The sequence below is a fragment of the Heliangelus exortis genome, chromosome 14, assembly GCF_036169615.1.
Source record: "Heliangelus exortis chromosome 14, bHelExo1.hap1, whole genome shotgun sequence".
NCBI classification, from domain to species: domain Eukaryota; kingdom Metazoa; phylum Chordata; class Aves; order Apodiformes; family Trochilidae; genus Heliangelus; species Heliangelus exortis.
In genome coordinates, this window is record NC_092435.1 from 13,100,222 (window position 1) to 13,120,120 (window position 19,899).

The window sequence follows — 19,899 nt, forward strand, 5'->3', positions numbered from 1 at the left end:
CTATCTTGTCTGTTCCTCCCCAAAGGAGGGATGCAGGTGGAACCTCTTTATGTTTTCTTCAGAGCTGAGCAGTGTCCTTGGCTCTGCATACCAGTCTCTAGCAGTAACTATAAACATCAAGTGTTATCAGTCCTAGAAACACACACTGTCCGAGAAACTTGCTGTTAATTTCAGCAAGTGCAACTACTTACAAGAGACTTAGCTAAAAGCAAAAGTACAAGACAGAAAATCACCTTTATCCTGGCCCAAACCAGGACATTCCACCCCTTATTCCATACCATTTGCGTCATGCTCCAATCATTACTATCTCTTATCCCTAAATATATCTATACACAAATTATTACTACCTCTCTGTGCTAAAATTCACTAAGTAATGAGTCTATGATTGCAGATGCTCATCTATTATAGCAGATTCTCAGAAGAAGGAGCAATTTTCACAGTTCATGTCCATGGTCCACAAGTTGCAGGTTGCAGATGTTAACTTCAAGGAAGTTATTGGGTGCCAGCCGATGGATCTAGTTCTGATTTCACCATCACAAAATCATCCTGAAAAACACTCATAGAACACTGTTAGTTTGTGCAACAACTCACATAACAGTAGTTAAGGTGGGATACAAGTTCATGACTCCCAAAGAGTTCATGCATTACTGATTAAGCTAAACAAGCAGAAATTAGGAATTCTCACCTAGTGTTAGATTCCCTTGTGGTACACATTGTACTTCTCCACCTTTCATCATCACCCACCAGGTGTGTCCAGGCCCTTGAGCGAAAGCAACCCCACGAATGGGTTTGCCTTTGCCCGAGGCAGGATAAACCCAAACTGTTTTCCCTAGCAGATTCTTTTCATGCACCACAGGCACTTTGTCCCTATCTACTGTGTGTAGAAGATCTGACTGAGCAGGACCAGCTCGATTGATGGAACCCCTGGTATTAACTAACCAGGTAGCTTTTGCCAAGTGTTTGTCCCAGTTTTTGAAAGTTCCACCACCCAATGCCTTTAAGGTAGTTTTTAACAGTCCATTGTACCTTTCAATTTTACCTGAGGCTGGTGCATGATAGGGGATATGGTATATCCACTCAATACCATGTTCTTTGGCCCAGTTATTTATAAGACTATTTTTGAAATGAGTTCCATTATCTGACTCAATTCTTTCTGGTGTACCATGTCTCCACAAGACTTGTTTCTCTAGGCCCAGAATAGTGTTTCGGGCTGTGGCATGAGGCACAGGATATGTTTCCAGCCATCCTGTACTTGCCTCCACCATTGTAAGCACATAGCGCTTACCCTGGCGGGTTTGAGGCAGTGTGATGTAATCGACTTGCCAGGCCTCCCCATATCTATATTTTGACCATCTCCCTTCATACCACAGAGGTTTCAACCTTTTAGCTTGCTTAATTGCAGCACATATGTCACAGTCGTGGATAACCTGCGCAATAGCGTCCAAAGATAAATCCACCCCTCGGTCACGAGCCCATCGATATGTTCCATCCCTGCCTTGATGACCTGAAGCATTATGGGCCCATTTGGCTAAAAACAGTTCACCTTTATGGTCCCAGTCCAGATCTATTTGGAACACTTGAGCAGCTTTATCTGCTCGTTGGTTGTTTTGGTGTTCTTCAGTAGCTCTATATGAAGGTACGTGGGCATCTACATGACGCACTTTTACATCAAGTTTCTCTAACCTAGCAGCAATGTCTTTCCACAGTTCAGCAGCCCAGATAGGTTTATCTCTACGTTGCCAGTTGTTTTGTTTCCATTGCTTTAACCAACCCCATAAGGCATTTGCTACCATCCATGAGTCAGTATAGAGATAAAGTTTCGGCCACTTTTCTTGTTCAGCAATGTCCAAAGCCAATTGGATGGCTTTTACCTCTGCAAATTGACTTGATTCACCATCTCCTTCATCTGTTTTTGCAACTAGTCGTGTAGGATTCCATACAGCAGCTTTCCACCTTCGATGGCCTCCTACCAGACGACAGGATCCATCAGTGAAAAGAGCATATTGTTTTTCATCCTCTGGTAATTGGTCGTATGGTGGGGCTTCTTCAGCCCGTTTTACCACTTTTTCTGGTGGCATTCCAAAGTGTTTGCCTTCTGGCCAATGTGTTATTGCTTCTACAATTCCTGGACGATCAAGTCTTCCTATCCTAGCTCTCTGTGAGAGTAAAGCAATCCATTTACTCCAGGTAGCATCGGTAGCATGATGGGAAGATTCTCTACCTGTGTACATAAAACCCAGTACAGGTAATCGTGGCACCAGGAGGAGCTGTGCTTCAGTACCAATCACTTCGGAAGCAGCTCTAACTCCTTCGTATGCGGCCAATATCTCTTTTTCAGTGGCTGTGTAGTTGGCTTCGGAGCCTTTGTAGTTTCGACCCCAAAATCCAAGAGGTCGGCCTCGAGTCTCTCCTGGAGCTTTCTGCCAGAGGCTCCATGTAGGACCATCACCTCCATCTCCGGTGTAAAGAACATTCTTAATGTCTGGCCCTGTTCGAATTGGTCCGAGGGCCATTGCCTGCACAATCTCCTGTTTAATACTCTCAAAAGCAGCTTGTTGTTCTGAGCCCCATTTAAAGTCTTTCTTCTTCCGGGTAACCTCGTAGAGAGGTTTCACAATCTGATTATAAAGAGGAATATGCATCCTCCAGAAACCAACAGTTCCTAGGAAGGACTGAGTTTCTTTTTTGGTAGTTGGTGGGGCCATAGCTGTTATTTTGTTAATCACATCCATTGGGATGTGGCGACGTCCATCTTGCCACTTAACTCCCAGAAACTGTATCTCTTGTGCAGGTCCCTTGACCTTGCTTCTTTTGATAGCAAAACCAGCCTCTAGAAGGATTTCAATTATCTTCTTACCTTTCTCGTAGACTTCCTTTGCTGTGTCACCCCACACAATGATGTCATCGATGTACTGTAGATGTTCTGGAGCTCCACCCTTTTCCAAGGTATCATGGATCAGTCCATGGCAGATGGTAGGACTGTGTTTCCACCCCTGGGGCAGTCGATTCCAAGTGTACTGGATACCTCTCCAGGTGAAAGCAAACTGTGCCCTGCATTCTGGTGCTATAGGGATAGCAAAAAATGCATTAGCAATGTCAATAGTAGCATACCACCTGGCTGCCTTTGACTCCAGCTCATACTGAAGTTCTAGCATGTCTGGCACAGCAGCACTTAGTGGTGGAGTAACCTCATTCAGGGCACGATAGTCCACTGTCAGCCTCCACTCTCCATTAGGCTTTCTCACTGGCCATACAGGACTGTTGAAGGGTGAGTGAGTCTTGCTGATCACTCCTTGGCTCTCTAGTTGCCGGATCAGCTTGTGAATGGGGATCACAGCATCTCTGTTGACACGATATTGTCTTCGATGCACTACTAAAATAGCATTTGGCACCCGCTGGTTTATAGTTCTCAGCAAACCCACTACAAAGGATTTGTCTGAAAGGCCAAACAAAGCATGCAGCCATTCTCCATTCTCAGTCTTAATAGCTGCAGTACCAAAGGACCACCGGTACCCTTTCGGGTCCTCGAAATCACCTCCCATGAGGTAGTCTATGCCAAGGATGCACGGAGCATCTGGACCAGTCACTATCGGGTGCTTATGCCATTTTATTCCAGTGAGGCTCACATCAGCCTTCACAATAGTCAGTTCTTTGGATCCCCCTGTCACTCCAGAAATAGTGACAGATTCTGTCCCTTTTTGATTCGATGGCATTAGTGTGCACTGTGCACCAGTGTCCACCAAGGCTTTATACTTTTGTGGCTCTAATGTGCCAGGCCATCGAATCCACACAATCCAATAAATTCGGTTGTCCCTCTCCTCCACCTGGCTGGAGGCAGGGCACCTCTAAGCTTGAGCACATACAACATTGTCAGTATGTGCATTACTGGAGTTTGCATCCCCAGTACTCACACCTGATGTAGAGGGATCTTGAGTCACCAGCATATTTGAATTGGGTAACTCCACACTGGAGACTTGAGCAGCCATCTTTTTAGAAGGACCTCCTTTTGCCTTCGTCTTAGTCAGCAACTTACGTACTTGCTCCTCTAGGACAGCAGTAGGTTTCTGATCCCACTTTTTCATGTCCTCTCCATGCTCACTCAGGAGTGACCATAAGATTCCTCTTACTGAATTCTGTTTCTCTCGATTCTGTCTCATAGGAGGGCGTCTCTTCTTAATGGCTGCAATGCGGGGTCCTCCGTCTGTCTGAGGGGAAAGGGGTGAATGCAGTTTCTCAGATTGTCTCTTTATAGCTGAGACCCAAGCCCAACGAGGAGCTGTGACAGCATCTTCACACTCTCGTACTGTTTTAATCACATCACCCACAGTTGCATCCACATCTGCAGGAACCCATAGCATTACTGATAGTGTGTGGTTAAAAGGTAGTGGTGCAGCATGCACAAACCTTTGCAGCATAGGTCTAGGGCACGGTACGTGATAAGGATCTTCAATGCCATCAGCATTATAGATCACGTCTCGTACAGCCAATTCCTCCAGATACTTGAGAGCTTTTCCAAGCGTGGGTGCTTTGACCTGTGGGCAGTCTATTTCCTCTTTATAGGGATATCTCTCCCTTACAGCTGCCAAGAGTCGTTTCCATAGGCTGGTGGTTCCAGCCTTTTCCCCAAATGCTCGATCAATACCTGCCTCTCTGGCCAGGGATCCCAACTGTCTGGCTTCCCTCTGAGTTAATGTTATGGTAGCAGCCCCGTCCGTCCAGCATCGGAGTAACCAAGAGAGAAGTGGTTCACCTGGAAATCGGCTGTAGTCTTTTCTCAGAGTACGCAAGTCTCTCATGGAATAGGACTGAACAGATTCTGAGTCTGAGTCCTCAGCTGACTGCTTTAGAGTCTCTTCTAGCTGCTCTACGAGGAGAGGCAGTATCCTCTATTTCCTCTATCACCTGGTCGTCTTGTTCAGACTTGGAAGGGTTAAGGCTCATTTCTGATTTCCATTGTTTTCCTTTTCTCCTAGTTACAGGGTCAACCAGTAACTGTGTGGGCTGAGGGGGAGAAGCTGTGGTATCTGCAGCAGTAGCCGCAGCAGGGCTCGTTTTCTGAGCAGCAGCAGTGTCTGTGGGGGTAGAGACAGCAGCTGCAGCTGTAGCAGAAACACTGGCGATGCTGGCCGGCCTTATCTGAGTTGTGCCCTTGTGTGAGGGGGGGCGAGAAGCGGCAGGAGTGGGGGTGCTCTCTCTATGAGGTGTGCTCGTTCCCCTAGTTGTAGTTGTCTTATTCCTCACCAACATATGATAGCACATGAAAATATTCACAGACACCTGAACAACAATGGCTGCAAGAATCAGGAGGCTCAAAACTATAACAAGCATAATGCCATTTTGACAAGAATCCACTGAACTCAGCCCAAGAGAGGTATATTTCCTCAAAAGAGGGCGGAAAATGTAATTACTAACAAAGTTCTTAATCCTTGTATGAAACACCACTGTACCATGCACCATGATATACATCAATATTGAGGACCATATTGCAACGATGGTTCTAAAGCAGCTCTTACGATTAAAAAACCACATATTAACAGCAATTCCAGCTGCAAATAAACAGATTGCATACCCTAAGTACCAAATGTATGGCATGATTGGTTTAATCTCCAACCCTGTGAAATTTCCAAAGGAAAAGGTCTGATTCCCACTCAACAAAGCCATTCTTCGACTGGAGTTGGAATTGAAACTATTCAGGCAAATTAGTCAAAATTTGAACTGGACTCGAGCCAATTAGCTCGGGCCCCACGTTGGGCGCCAATAAATCTGTCACGGTTTAACACTGGCCCGGCAATTAAACCGAGTAACAGACGCTCTCTATTAATCTCTCTCTCCTCCCTGATAAGAAAGGAGAGAGAATAAGGGAGAGAGACTTATGGGTTGGAAACTAAACTACACAACTTTAATGAAACAGTAATGATAAATAGGAAAAATTAATAAACATATACAAATATACAAGAAAATGGATACCACATTCCTCCCCCCTTTCCCCCAATAGCTCTCACGTCACCACCGAGGCTGCAGGGCAGCTCTGGGAAAGTCCAGGCTGGACTCCTGGAGTCGGCAGCAGTCGGGAACTGGAGGCAGGAACACACAGATAAGGGCTGGCACGGATCAGGAGCACAGGCAAGCAAATGGACGGGATCCTTCCAGGATGCCGGGTGAAGGAATGGAAGCAGGGAAAGGCAGGAAGGGCAGGTAGCCGGAAGCTGGAAGCAGGAAATCTGGCTTGGCCCTCGTGATCCCTCAAATTTATACTGAGGATGACGTATATGGGATGGAATACTCTGTTTGGTCAATTCTGGCATCTATCTTGTCTGTTCCTCCCCAAAGGAGGGATGCAGGTGGAACCTCTTTATGTTTTCTTCAGAGCTGAGCAGTGTCCTTGGCTCTGCATACCAGTCTCTAGCAGTAACTATAAACATCAAGTGTTATCAGTCCTAGAAACACACACTGTCCGAGAAACTTGCTGTTAATTTCAGCAAGTGCAACTACTTACAAGAGACTTAGCTAAAAGCAAAAGTACAAGACAGAAAATCACCTTTATCCTGGCCCAAACCAGGACATCAGGTTAAGAAAATACAACTGCAGTTGTTAACCTTTGATATTGCAGTGGCTTTAGGGGACTCCCCTGATTTGGGGTAGTGACAACTCCACTTATTTAGCCATGAAAATGGAAGTAGATTTTGGCCCAGGTTGTCAAATGCTGCCCCCTGTCATTGCTTTCTCTTTTCATCTGGAGAAAGGAAAGGGTAAAGGATTGAGAAGGCAGTTTTTGGAGTGTGTGTCCCAGTGGTTTGTGTTACACAAGATTATTTCAGGAACTATTCTGAATGGTAGAAATGTCCTTGCTCCTATCAACTTGAATTTTGTCAAAACACAGGAAGATGCTGAAAGTGCATGAGCAGAGCATTTCAGTGCCAGTGCTCATGGAATTCCCAGTAAGGCTCACAGAGAAGCTGGGCCAAAAGATTTGTTTTTTTCCTATGTATTTCATACGTGTGCATAAACCCTCAGTGCTCTGTTTGGGTGTTTTGCAGTTTCAGAGTAGAAAGGACCTATGTATCTCCCCTCTTCCCTACCTTTTTTTTTTTTTTTTTTTTTTTTTTTTAATATTTTTTCCTTACAGTTCACCAAGTTATTCTTGAATTGACCTTGGTGACTTGGTTAATTTGATTATTTTTTTTTTCAGCTTGTGTACAGAAAAAAGAAATTAGAATTGATTGAGCTGTGCCCAGAACACCAACTCTTTAACCAAGTAAGGTCTTGATTAGGGGAAATTTGCCTAAATAATTCTAGGAGCCAAACCTGCTGAGTAGGCAAAAAAAAAAAAAAAAAAAAAGACTTCAAAGCATCTGCTGAGTAAAATAATGAGGTAGAATTTTTCTCTGCTGAGATTAATTATCTGAATTCCGATTTGCTGGGCATTTTGTAACAGAAACACTGGTGCTTCTCAGCACCATGAGAAAGTGATGGGTAACCCCATGTGCAGCCTTCCCTCTAGCTCCAGACAATTTTTGAAATTTCAGAACTTGGAAAGAAAAAATATCCAGAATCTGACCAATGTCTTTTAGGAACATAAGGGGGAAGAAGAGAAAAAATTCCTAAACCTTATCAGGAGTCTGCATTGGCCTCCCGAGAAAATATCGAATAGGTAAAATATCCTCATGTAAAGCTGCAAGTAATATAGAATTATAGAATGTCTGTGGTTGAAAGGAACACTAAATATCATCCATTTCCCACCCCACTGCATGGGCAGGGACACTTTCCACAGGTTGCTCAATAATATGCTGAAAGAGAAGTCAGAGGCATTGTAATTTCTCCAGGCTATTGAGGATGAATCTTGCGCAGCACTTCAGATCATGGATGGTTTAAAGAGCATTTAAAAAAAAACTGTTTAATCCCATTTTAAAGGCCTACACAGAGAGAAGTGCATCACCTCCAGTGTTTAATTAGCTTTTGTGGTGATAAATTATTTCATATTCCAGACTGAATTTTTATGATTTCAACTCCCATCTGTTGGGTCTTGTTTTTCCTTTGTCAACAGCTTTGAAAAACTGCCTCCACAGATATCTCTTTCACCTGTAGGTCTGTGTTAAAGCTGCAGATAAAAGTTTTTCTCAAGAGCTAAATGTACTAAATGCCTTAAGGCCTGCATGGTAAGGTTTATTTTGCATCCAGTGAATCACATTTGTGCCTCTCCTTCAAAATGTTTTTCATTTCTTCCTTGAATTGGACGGGAGCAGCAGCCTAATAACAGTTTCACCAGAAGTTGTAGAGGTGGTACTGACATTGTTCTTCTTCTGCTGCCTTTTTTTCAAACACTCAGGGTTGATATTTGTCCTTTCTGCCACTGCAGACTATTGGGAAATCATCTTGAGGCAATTACCTGTGATGGTTCCTAAGTTTTCTCTGTACCTCAATCTTTGATTGAACGTCTTCAAACGTATTATGTGGCAAAAAGCTATATTAAAATATATTTTACTTACAGAAGTTAACTGGCAGTAAATATCAGCTTTATAGTATCTGTTAATCTGCAGGATGTCTCGTCACTGCTGCCCTTTTTGCATTGCTTTTGGCCTTTTAAATACATAAAATAATCTAGCAGTCCTACCCTTAAAGTTTTTCTCCTTTCTGAGACATGCTAAAAGTAGAGCTCAGTGGTTCAGAGACATTTTCAGCTCTCTGCTCCATATCTGGGCCTCTTGGGAGCAGCAGTAGCTTGGGTTGGCTTCTTTGTTTCTTCAGGAAAGGTCAAATTTTATTTTTTTTCTCTTCATTCACAGTGTTATCCATAGAATACAGAAACTTTTGGTCAACTTTTCTACATTGATTGTAAAAAAGACATAAAATCTGCTCCAAGTAATGGATTTTTTTCCTCACCTAGATTTCTCTTTTACTCTTATTTGTTCAAGTTCTGTTATACTGTATCCAACCTATTGGCCACCCATGGGTCACTGCTTTAATTTCCAGTATCTATCAGTAATGTTTTAGAATTAGTAACACGTTAATAGCTGTCACAGTTTAACTCTGGACCAGCAATTAACTGAATGCCAGATGCTCTATGAATCCCCTCTCCTCTCCCTGATAAAGAAAGGAGAATAAGGGAGAGAGACTGATGCATTGGAAACTAAACTACACAGCTTTAATGAAACAGTGATGATAAATAGGAAAAATTACTAAATCTATACAAATATACAGGAAAATTGATCCCACATTCCTCCCCCTTTCCCCCAATAACTCTCACGTCACCACAGAGGCTGCAGGGCAGCCCTGGGAAAGTCCAGGCTGGAATCCTGGGCTCAGCAGCAGTTGGGAGCTGGAGGCAGGAACACACAGATTGAGGCTGGGATGGATCAGGAGCACAGGCAGAGGAATGGATGGAACCCTCCCAGGATGCTGAAGCAAACAGGGACAGGAGAAGGGGAAGCAGGAAGGGGTTTGATCCTTGTGGTCCCTCAAATTTATACTGAGTATGAGGTGTATGGGGTGGAATACTCTGGTCAATTTTGGTCATTTATCTTGTCTGTTCCTCCCCAAAGGAGGGCTGCAGGTGGGACCTTTTTACTCCTTTTCTCCTTCTGGAGGGCAAAATGTTCCTCAGAACTGAGCAGTGCCCTTGGCTCTGCACACCAGTCTCTGGCTGTAACTATAAACATCAAGTGTTATCAGTCCCAGCAGCAGACACTGACTGAGAAACTTGCTGTTAATTTCAGCAAGTACCACTACTTGCAAGAGACTTAGCTGAAACCAAAATTACAAGACAGAAAATTACCTTTATTCTGGCCCAAACCAGGACAAATTTCCCCTCACTATACACATGGAGAATCCATATTGTGTTATTGTCATATTTTCCTTTCACCAGGATGGTACTTGTGGTAGTAGAATTCTTTGGCACATACCATTAGAATTCTAGCTGTTTGATTAAACAGCTTTTTAGATATTTTCACTAATAGGTTTATTACCATAAGTATGAAATGCAAGAATTAAAAAATTGAATTCCCTTAAAAGGTGAATTTTCATTGCTGTTCAATGGGATTTGGGAACCCATCTCTCTGTAGCCTCCCTGAAGATCATAGTCTAAATCTGAACAAACACTCTGTTACATATGGAGAATTAGCTTCCAAACTTTGCTTTATCCTTTTATTCCCCTGAAATACCACAGGGACACTTAACATTTCATTCTGGATCTTGTGATATCAGCAATAGTTTAGCAGCAGTTCCCTTTTTACACATAGCAAAAGCATCTGAATCTTCAATGTTTCCTGCATCTGGATGAAGTTCTGCACCAGCTTTTCATTTCACCTCCTAGTGGTCTCTGTTGTCTGTAAAAAAACCCAGAACCAAACAACAAACAAGCAAACAAACAACAAAATTTTGGGTAAAAGAAAAGAAACTGATATATAAGATAAATTCCAGGTAGCAGAAGCTGGAGTTGTCTGGGACCTGGCATTTATCCCTCTGTTTGTCTTATAGTGATGCTCCAGTTTAGATGCAAAAAAGAGCCCTCTGAAAATGAGGAGAAATACAACATTAGACCTTGGAGCAAGTGTTACTCCTGGGATCCTGCTCCTGGGATTTCCTGAGCTTGCAGCTGCAGAGGCAGCAGGGCTGCCCCTCAGCCACATCTGCCTGAATAGGGATGTTAGTAGTGGCCTCACAGAAAGGGATCATACAGCAAGCTTTTTGTTAATTAAATATTTCTCTGTTATATCACATCTTTCCCCATCTTCCCTGTTGAAGCTTGTCTTGTCTGGTTACACAGAAGCATAAATGACATTGATGCCAGAGCATGTATTATGGACCATGAAGGCATCTCCCCTGCTGACTGCTCATTTCTCTCTGGAAACACTGGCCATATCTTTTTAAGGGTGATTTGGAGATAGAGAAGCTATTTCATGGATGGAAGAAAGATGCAAAGTAAGAGTTGACAGGTAAAATCTGCCACAGTGATGATGAGAAGAGTTGCAGAGGAAAGAAAGCTTCTTAAGGACTCAGAAAAACGGGGAGGTTTTTTAAATGAGTCAAAGAAAAAGATGTGGATCTGACTCTTACCTCTGAAGTGTGGCCCTCAGGAGTCAGGCAATGGAGGTATTGGGATTACAGATGGACTGGGCAGGAGATCCTGGCCTTTTAGTTCTGTTTCTTTAGGTGGGTGGCTTGAGTGCTTTGAGTTCTGGTTCTTCAGGGTGTTGTAGTTTATTGTGATGCAGGATCTCAAATAGGCTTCTGAAATAAAGAAGTAAATAATTTTTTTTTCCCATCTGGGTTTTGATTTTAATCTAGTCAGCTCTACCCATTGAGGAATTTATGAGGCTTTAATATTAAAATAACTCCTGCTGAATAGTGTGATATTTAGCTTTCATTGTCATTTCCCAAAAACTCCTTGGGCAAAAATCTTTGTATGATGGATGCATTTATGAAAGTCTATCTCAAGATGCGAAATGTTTAGGATTATAAAAAGATAAAAAATATAAAATATTTTGCAATACATGCAATATAAAAATAAATCTTATACATTTATTTTCTCTGTTAGGGTTTGGGTGAATACAGGCTAAGGACCTCAAGAGAGATGAGTGTTTTGGAAGTAGCCCAGCACTGGGAGATTTTGCCAAAATTTTAATGAGTGGGACCTCAAGCCTCCAGGCTCTTTACGAATTTTAAAGCAATTGCAACTAAAAATGGGGCAGAAGGCTGCACAGAAGGATCTTCCTATAGGATGCTGTGGTTTTGATATTGTCTGTGTGCCTATAGTTGCAGTGTTTTTCTTTACCACTTGCTCTGCTATTATCACTGTTCTGTTGAATCGGGCTCAGCTGCAACCCCAGGCTGCTCCACCTCCTCTTTAGCTGTCACTGAAGGGTGACTTGGGTGCTCCAGTGGCACCCAGTCTGTGCAAAGGAGGCTCTGTGCCTGTGTCCACACCCCTGCAGCAAAATCCAGTCCTTGCTTTGGAGACTGCATGGCCCAAGACCTGCTCTGGACTTTGCCTCCCAGCAGAATGGTTCAGAACCAGGTGCTGTGTTGTCCAGAATGCTGAAGCTCATTGCTGGACAAGGCAGGAGAAAGAGTCAGGAAAGGGAAAGGTGTGACATGAGGACAATGCAGGGGTGAAGCCTGTTCTGACAGGGAGGATAGGAAGCCCTGTGATGACATTTATGGCTCTCACCCTTCCTGCAGAGGATCTGCTGGGTTGAGTGCCCATCAGCACGTGTTTGGCTGCCCATAGGCTGGGACACACAGAAATGGGACCTTGGTTTACAAATATCTGATTCAGTGCCTAAAGCAGAGGCAGTGCAAGAACAAGGCAGCAGTGGAAAGACAGCAGAGCAAGGGGAATGTCCAGCAGCATCATGGATTGTAATTAGATATGGATAAATCTCTCCTGAGCAGTGATCTTTCTTGAGGAAACTGTCCCTTAGCCATTTGCACTAACGTGATTACTGACACCACAAATCTAATAAGCATGACAACAGAAATGTAAGAAGGCTTTTGCAGCCTGAATGCACAAACAAAAGCCTTCAGTCTGTTTTATAATGATGGAGAGAGGGGGAGTACACTAAAGCATGATGTGATTTACCTGCAGGGAAGGTCTGGCTTTGTTTCTGTACCTACACTTGGTACCAAACCTCAGAACAGCAGCTGTACAAATTCTCCTTACTGCTCTCAGAAAAGACCACAAAAGATCACGACATGCAGTGTGATTTTTCTCAAGAAATAGCCCTGAAAGGCTCACCCCTAGTTTTCAGAGAGACATCTCAGGAAGCTACTGCTGTATGGGAAGGATTAGTCTAAAGGGCTCTAACTTGTACAGTTAATTTTGTTGTGAGCCTTATTTTTGAATATCGGGCACTGAAATTGAGAGTATGCTACAGCTTTTATTTTTGTACTCCTTTGAAATTAACAGTTAGGGATTTTGCTCAAATAAAACCTTTTTTTGGTTTCTGAATTGCAAAAGTGTGATTCAGGCACACTTTTTATTTTTTTTTCTTCCTGTTTGGCAGTTTTTCACCGAACGTCGACTAAAAGAGATAAAGAAAGTGTTTTATTTAGAGGTTATTTCTCCTGCAGGTATTGTCCTGCAACACCCTGGATGTGTTTGCTTAAATCCACAATGAATTTAGTTCATTTGAGAATAAGGTGGAAAATTCCCATAAAAAGCCTACAGCTGAGAAAAGTATTAGATATATGAGAGGGGTGAAAGTAGATGCTGTGTCTAAGAAAAGGTTAATATGAGAATATTGGGGTGGGAGGGAAACTAAAGCAAATGCCATGGGAACAGGGGAGAAACTGCTATGGAAACAATAAGAAGATAATGGAAAAGTCAATTTTTCTCTAGTAATGGCTGCTACAGGACACCTAGCAGAGGAGGAAGACTTTTAAGCACAGCTTATTCCATTCTTGTATTGCTAAGCAACATGCTCAGAATTCAACTGTTTTGGCTTAGAATGGAAACAATGAAGAAAATGTGTGTTGTAGGGGAGAAGGTGGTAGGTGAAACAGATCTAATTAATGCAAAGAGAGTGTATTCCAACCAGGCCCCATTTGCCAGGTTTTCTGTTCTACATTTCTATGAGTTAAAATGGAGTTTGGGAAAAAGTACAGACATGAGGATCCCAAATTTTTTGTGCCTGGCTCTGCATCCCAGTCTAGGTCAGCACTGCTCCTGTCCCAGCAACTTCCCTCACCTGTGGGACAGCCAGACATCTCTCCCAGCCAAAAGAAACATTTCCTCTGTGGGTAAGAGAGCACCAGAATGGTGCAAAGGGAGTAGAATGTGGCAAAGGTTATGGCAGAGTGATTAACACGTTGCAAGTCTTGTTTTTCTCCAGGATACAGCTGAATTTTTTAAGGTGACCAGGATTTGCCAGAGTAGTTTTAAAATTTGAATTTTACTGGCAGACCTAGAGACTGTTCAGAGTGACAATTGGCTTGCTGCTTGGGCAGGGAGGTGGCATCTGTTCTGGTCTTTTCTCCCTTGCAGAATGTCATCTGAAAAGTGATTATTGGTCTTCTCTTCCTCAGCTGCTGATTAAGCTTGAGAAATCTTTTTTTTTTTTTTTTTTTTTTTTTTTTAATAAGGCTGGATGGGCTCTTTTTTTAAGCTTGCAAGTACTTGAGATTTAGATTTGGTTATGCATTATTTTCTACTTTCTTGATTATGTTTGTGAAAGGGTATAGAGCACAGATAGAGCAGTTCCCAGGGCTGACTCCTTCTGCCCAGTGTAAATGGCTGCACGTGGGGCAAGAAAGTGAAATTTCTGCTCAGGGGCCGACCAGGTTTTGGCTCATCATGTTGCTCTTATACTTCACCTTCTGTGGAAGATTCTTTTCGGAATTGTCCCTAATTTTCTGGGCTTATCTTCCCCATTACATGGAGTTGATTCCTCATTAGATCCCTTTGGAGAACTGTGTCCTTCAGAAGTCAGTGATGACTTTTTATCAGTCAGTGTGAGCAGGAATGGGCTCAGCGTAATGCCTAATTATAGCTGTAATATTTTTTTGTTCCAAAATCAACCTCTCCCCCCTCAACCTTTAAAATCAACCTCTTCTGACAAGCTTGGCCTTTAAAATGCTTTGAAGTTAAATTATGTAAAGAGAGGAAATCTAGCAGAAGATGCTTTTCTGACATAAGCCATGACATTTTTATTTAAACTTCTGCATCCACTGCCAAGGATCCTGAATGCATTGGTGACCAAACCAGAGAGAATCAGAATCTTGCACCCTAGAGCTTATATAATTGGACACTCCCTCACTTCATGAATAGCAACAATTAAAGTGTCCAGTTAGAAATCAGAAGAACCTGAAGCTATGAAACCTTTCCCCACCAACCAGCTCAAGCAGAAGTGTGTAACCCACTTCTGGAACCACGGACACAGGAGATTTTGCTGCAAATTCCTTAAGCTAAACTGATCTTTTTCTTTAGAATTTCTGTTTGAAGTGAGGCTTCATCCCTCAAATTAGCTCAAATGGAATAATTATATTGATTTATTGAAGCTCCTCTGCATGCAAAGAGCCTGAATTTGTCACTGGACACTGACTCAGTTGAAACTTCAGCAGCCACTTGTTGCCCAGCTGTAGGCATCATGCTGAGAGCCCTTAGCATCACCACCAGCAGTTCACAGGGTACTACATAATGGAAAGGAATTTTTTCTGCCAGGACATCGTGTAGAGAGTAGTTTTATGGTAAAAAAAAAAAAAAAAAAAGTCTTGGTTTTGACTTTACGGGAGCTTTGTTTAATTTCTAGATCTGTCACAGCCACATCCAATTGTAGTTATGTCTAATCTCTCTTCCCAGAACAAATGCTTTCCATAAATAATATAATTAGCTAGTCTTGTAATAGTGTAATACTTTCTGTGACCTTTAAAGTTGGTCATGAATTTAAACCCCCTTTTCTTAGTCTATATTTTGATTTGGTAATGAAAGCAAAAAAGGTGCAGTACCTTTGCTAGTCCCTGGGAGTCAGAGTTTTAATACTTATGGAAGCTGGAGAAGCTTCATCTCCTTGGTGTCAGGAAGGCACTGATGGCTGGGACCCTTCCTCTGAGAAATTCTCCTCAAACAAAACGCCTCTTCTGCAAAAAAATACTATTTCTGCAAAAGTAAGCAGTTTTTTCCTCCATCAAAAGCTTAAATCCTGCTAATAGCTGCAGATTTTCTGACAAGATTTTCAATTTTTAATTTGGAGGTGGTTTTGATCTGAAACTGAGCTCTTTGCAGCTCTCCTGCTGCATGGCTTCAAACCAACCCATTCACACCAAACATTTCCTTACCAGCAGCCTCAGCTGAAGAAGCACCTGAGTAAATCAGTGCCCACACTCTTGTGCACAGATGTGTTTAAAAAAATTTTTTTTTCACAGTTTCTCCACTTAATTATGCATTTCATGGAGCTATGCCAACTTCTGTAGGCAGTGCTGATGTGAAATTTATAAGCACTTTACATTATATTACTATGCTTGTTTAAAATAAAAACAAACAACCCAGCTGTTAGGTATTTTTCATAGTACCACAGGTATTTTTGTGTTATCAAAACATTTTTATCCCACTCTGAATGTTCAGCTTCTCAGTTGGAATAGGAATTTGAATGTCTTCCATGTTGAATTTTAGTATGGTAAAACTTGAAAATCTAGAGAATTCTAATGAAAGCAAGTTAGAAAGCTAATGAGCTTCTTGCAGAAAGACTGTAACATAGAAATATATTGCTCCTTTTTTAAGGAAGGTGAAATGAAATGTAGTATCCAAGGGATAAAAGGCTAAATATCTGGAGGTTAAATATCACAAATACCACTTTTCTGTGAAAACAAGGGTACAGCAGGAGCCCTTCAGTGCAATCCATTGAAGTCCTGGGGCCACCTGAAATGCCAGATGGCTCAACTTATTTATGTGCTGAAAAATTACATTGTAGAGTGTTTAAACATTTAAATCATCCTATAGGAAGCTTTTAAATATTTAAATTAAAACTGTGATACTTCAGATAATTTCTGTGATTTAATGTAAAAAATTCTGCTTCTGCTGTCTGATACTTGGAGCCAAAATCTTCAGCTATATCAGTGGAGTGAAAGGACCTGATTTGCAAAACTTATTAGACATTTAGTTCCACAGAAATAAGTGCAGCACTGAAATCAATAGGAATGTGAACTTTAAGTGTATTTAATACTTCGTGGTACAAAGAAAATTGAATCTGTTGTCAGCAGGCTTAAATTTGCTAGACTCCAGTGTTCATATTCAAGGTGATTATCTTTTGTTTTTTTAAATTTTGGAAACAATTAAATACAAAACCCCCAGCACTCAGTGCTTATAAGAATAATTCCAGTACAGCCAAACCTGCTGTTATCAGATATATCTGTCCCCTCACCTTCCCCAGCAGATGGATGAGCTCAGTGCTCTGCCCTGGAGGTGAACCAGTTTTGGGATGGGTTTCAGACCATGATGCAAAAAGTGACTTGATTTAAGGCCCCTCCACTGGGATTTCTTGTCACAAATCCATACTCCCAGCTAAGGATTTGCTGCAGTTGGACCTGGAGCTGGGGCTTGTCCAGGCAGCTCCAAATGTGCACTGGGCTGCTCCTGATCTGCATTTTATCCCCCCAGGTGTGAAAAACCAGTGTGGTCTTTGTGAGGTTGTATCCCTGAAGTAAAGTAGGAGATGATTATTATTTTAGCAGTGAAACAAGCAGCAAACACTCTACAAAGCAGAGTTTTGGGTGTGGTATATAGTGACCTTTAAAGAAGGTTTCAGTACAATTTTTGTGCCATGCCTCCCAAGGTACTGCTGTACATCTTTGGTTATAGGGGCCCGAATTCCTCAGAGGCAGATTTTGTATTAAAGGAAGCAAAGCACAGAAAACTTTTAACACAGGAGTTGGATTGTTGTGCAAACCATGCATGGTATCTCCAGTCCAGTTTTAGGTATATCTGTATACAAGGATAATTATTTATAACCACATCTGAATGTGGATTTTAAGGGATTCACAGGGCTCTAAAGTGTGGCTAGCATAGGGATCTCAGTCCTGTGACCAGACAGGTCTTGGCTGTCCCCCAGGAGCTGTGTCAGGGCTTGGACAGCTTTGTCTTTGTCCCAGTGCTGTACTGGGGCTGCTGGATGCTGCCCATTTCAAGGACCTCACCTGTACAGAGACTTCTGATCTGGCCTGAGGGTCACCAGGACTGGGAGAAGAATGCACATCTGAGCTTTCTCTGAGATTTCTGCACATTTGTCACCTTCATTTGATCTTTTTGCTCTAGGTTTTAAAAAAAAAAACAAACAAAAAAACTTGATAGTGAAAGAGTTATTTAATTTATTTCTGTTAAATAAAGAATTTTTTAGACTAAAGGTGAAGAGTGGGGAAATTTTCCCAGGAGAGAAGCCAGAAAGCCACATGAAGGTCTCCTTCAGTGCTGGATCTTTCCTAAGAATTTCTAGTGGTGATGTTGCTTCCTTTTTTTCATGTTTAATGGCCTTTGTTCAGGTTTCTGGTGCTGGAAGCTATGGCAAAAAGCCTTGATCCCATTTGGGATCACAGGAACTCAGACAGAGAGCCAAATAAGGCCCTAACTGCCAGGGCTCTGTTACCTAAGCAGTTCTATAGTTTCATCTCATTCAGGATAAAGTGCCTAGGAAAAATTTTGCTAAATATTGCCAAGACAGGCAATTTTATTGTTTAATAGAGAGGGGATTGATGGAAGGGTTTTGGGAGGAGCTGAGCCAAGCTGTAAGGATTACAGTTTCTGCAAGGCTAAGGAGGAAGAGACCTCTCTGGTCTTTCTCTGCTCCAAGTTTTCCTGGGATGTTTGGTCATTCCCAGTTAGCTGCCTTCCCAGTTACTGCTGCCAGCCTGACCTTTTGGCATTTTCTGTAGGAGAGAAGATGATTTCCTCAGAAAGAACAAATGAGTTTGCAGATCCACTGATGCCAAAAGCAAAGTGATTTGTATGCAAAACCTCCTGAAGAGAGAAATTCTTGGGCAAACCCCTCCTTTTCTGTAGAAAAATTGGGTTGTGTGAGGTTATACATTGAAGTCTCTAAGACTTCATGCTCTAGCTAATAAAGTTTGTAATACCTGAGCTTGTGTGTTACAGATCTGTCAGCCTCCAGGATGGAAGTTTCCTGGGAATAGTTTGCTGCTGACATGGATGTTAGCAGGAGGGTAACTGGAACAGCAAGAATATTATAACAGCAAGAATATTATATATATATCATACATATATATATAATATTATAATTAATATTATAACCTCAAGCCTAGGTAGCAGCAATTTAGAGAAGAAAGTAATGTAGATTCAATAAGATCTCATTTGTAAAACTTCATTTAAATATCTTCAAAAGAAATTAGGCATGAATACACTTTTAAATAGAAATTGAAATCTATTTAAAAATATAATTTAAAATATAATTTAAAATATGATAAATAATGTAATTTAAAATGAAACTGCAAGTCACATCTGTGTTTTGTCAGGTGCCACGACTTTGCCAGCAGACAGGGGCCTTTGCCATCACAACAAATGTGTTGAATAGGGGAGTGGACTACAGCTGGAGCAGAGCTAAGTGGTGTATTTGTGTTAGCAATTGAAAGCTGCTGTGAGTTTTTATCAGCAAACTAAGGAGTAGCAGCTGCAGCTGCTTTGGGAAGATATTTGCTCTGATATTAAGGGAATGGCAAGTTGAGAACAATGAGCTCATATTTGGCTACGATTTACCAGGCTCTATTACAGGCACAATGATTTATATCAAATAGACCCAACTTCTGAATATAATTTTGTCCCTCTAGTAATAGAAAGGAGCCTATTTAATGCCTGTATTTATGGTCATTGCTCCTTCCTCCTACACCATGTGGAAGAAAAGCAGCTCTGATAATACCTGTATGTGTTAAGGATTTCATTTAAATTCTTCTTCTAGTTGCAGTGGAATAAGATTTTGGTGAAGGTGCCATTGGCTTCTCTTTGCTGCTTTTCATTATTGCCCCAATCTGAAGACATTTATGTGTAGTGTGGGTTAATTGCAGGCAGAGCAGTGCCATTTCCTGGTGGGCTTATAAAGCAGTGCTGGGGAAATCCCTGGAGAAAAAATAATAATAATAAAAAAAAATAAGACAAACCAAATCCAAAAGCCTGTATCTCAACAGCAGAAACTGAAATTCTGGTTCATCAATTTCAGCCCAGTTTTTATAGCAAAGCAAGACCTTGTGAATTTTAAAGCTTTCTGTTGTGAAATGTCTGAAGTTGGGCAGGCTGTTTCCCTGGGAGGTGGCAGTCTGAGGCCCCTTAAATGCCACTGCATTGCCTTTTTATTTATTATTCATTCAGTGAATGTATCAAATAGCTACAGGCATCCATCTGTCTTTTTGAGGCCTATCCCATCAATTTGAACACACAGCTGCACAAAGGGATGGCCTCACCTCTAT